This window comes from Sprattus sprattus, assembly GCF_963457725.1.
Source record: "Sprattus sprattus genome assembly, chromosome: 3".
Lineage (NCBI taxonomy): Eukaryota > Metazoa > Chordata > Actinopteri > Clupeiformes > Clupeidae > Sprattus > Sprattus sprattus.
Genome location: NC_137922.1, coordinates 56,236,254 through 56,238,711, shown reverse-complemented (window position 1 = coordinate 56,238,711; position 2,458 = coordinate 56,236,254).

Genomic DNA, 2,458 nt, shown 5'->3' with positions numbered 1-2,458 from the left:
TACCTTACTTGCCTGATACACAGGCTCTCTTACACCCCAGCAGGCCTGATGCACAGAGACTACCTTACTTGCCTTTGCAGACATTCTCTTACAACCGAACAGGCCTGATACACTACCTTACTTGCCTGATGCACAGACATTCACTTACACACTAACATTCCTGAGTCACAAACGTAAGGCTCTTCCCTCTCCGTCACTGCCACTGACTGAGGGGGAGAACTCCTCCCACCGGCAACAGGGGGTGCACCGCGATGCACACTCCCCCCCCCCCCCCCCCATACTTTTTTTCCCCCTCCTTTTCTTAAAACCCCAAGACCAATGTAACACAGTAGTCAACACGCTGGCTGGAACACAGCAAACAAACTATCTTCTTTACAAAATACTCCGTAACTGAATCCCTTGTCTTCATGTGGGTATGTGGGTGTGGGTATTTATGCACTAGTGACCGCTGGCATGAGGAAGCGACCAGTTACTGGCAACAACCCCATAACCACGGACATGCACCCGAGACAAAAGCTCCAACCGCTTTCACCCCAACGCTACAAAAAAAAAAAAAAAAAAAAACAGCGAAACTCAAAGGAGCCACACTGTTTTGCCTAACAGAGAACACTAGAATCAGCTCAAGCACCATTAAACCAGCATGTTAACTTACCTTCCCTTGGTCAAGCTGTTTTACAAATCCATGCATCCCGGTCACTGATCGGTCCCTGCACTCAAAACCGCCCGGGAAACCCCGACAATCAATAACACCATAATATAATCAATAACAACTCCCAATTCAAAAACGGAAGATCCCCCAATTTGTCATGTCCTGCTCTCAGACATGACAAATAAAAGCCAAAACGGTTTAAAAGCCAAAACAGTTTTAATTTATTAACAAAACGCAAGTGTGGGGAGCAAGGTTTCCCCATTCTCTCTCCCCATTCAGAATCTCCTTGGCACCTGTGAGTGTGTGTGTGTGTGTGTGTGTGTGTGTGTGTGTGTGTGTGTGTGTGTGTGTGTGTGTGTGTGTGTGTGTGTGTGTGTGTGTGTGTGTGTGTGTGTGTTTGTGTGTGCGTGTGGTACATGTGGTCTGCCTACCCATATTTGCCCAAATCCATATCTGTTGCATCTCAGTGTGCGTGTGCGCCTACCCATATCTGTCCAAATCCATCCTTTGCATGTGAGTGTGTGTGTGTGTGTGTGTGCGTCTGAGTGCGTGCATACAGGTGAGCGCATGCGTGAGAGTTGGAGTTCTCTGGAGATATAAGATCTTGGTGTAGGGTGTGTGTGTGTCTGTGTGTGCTGACTCTAGAAGACGCCAGGCTGCAGACATGGGGTTCAGAAGTTTGATGTGTGTGACGGTCCTTATGTGCACCATTACAGGTGAGATGCTTGTTTGTGTGTGTATGTGTGTGTGTGTGTGAGTAGCCTAACATGTGTTGTGTGTGTTTGAGAGAGTAGCCTACTGTGTGTTGTGTGTGTGATATGAAGTGCGTGTGTTTGTGTGTGAGTATGTGTGTGTGTGTATGAGAGAGTAACCTACTGTGTATTGTGCGTGATATGAAGTGTTTGTGAGTGTGTGTGTGTGTTTGTGTGTGTGTTTGAACAAGTAGCCTAATGTGTGTGTGATAAGAAGTGTGTGTTTTTGTGTGTGAGTACATGTATGTGAGCGAGAGAGTAGCTTACTATATGTTGTGTGTGTGAGTGAGTGTATGTGTGTGTGTGTGTGTGTGTCTGTGTGTGTGTGTGTGTGTGTGTGAGAGGGAGAGAAGCCTAACATGTGCTGTCTGTGTGATATGAATGTATGAGTGTGTGCGTGAGTGTGTTTGTGTATGTGTATACAGTTTGGTTGTGTGAGTAGCCTAACATGTGTTGTGTGTGTGTTTGAGAGAGTGGCCTACTATGTGTTGTGTGTGTGATATGAAGTGTGTGTGTGTTTGTGTGTGAGTATGTATGTGTGTGTGTGTGTGAGAGTAGCCCAGTGTGTGTGTGTTTGTGTGTGAGTATATTTATATGAGCGAGAGAGTAGCCTGCTATATGTTGTGTGTGTGATATTAAGAGTGTGTGAGTTTGTGTGTGTGTGTGTTTGAGAGTGTAGCCTACTGTGTGTGTGTGTGTTTGAGAGAGTAACCTACTCTGTGTGTTTGCGTGTGTGTGTGTGTGTGTGTGTGTGTCTTTGTGTGTGTGTGTGTGTGTGTGTGTGTGTGTGTTACGACCGGCTCGGCTCGCAACATAAAACGGTAGAGACAGACAACAGTGTTACTTTTAACAGAAAGACAATTAATTAATGATAAAGGTTGATCCCAAGATAAAAGTCTAGGGGTTCTCAAAGATGCGTGGATGCATGTAGTAGATGAGTAGGAGTGTTTGTCAAAAGTGTGTGTGAGAGTAGCTGAAGCTGAGAAGGGGCCTTCCATCAGACGTAGCAGTGCTTTTATATCCACTCCTGGTGCCAGGTGTGGATAATCACTGCTCA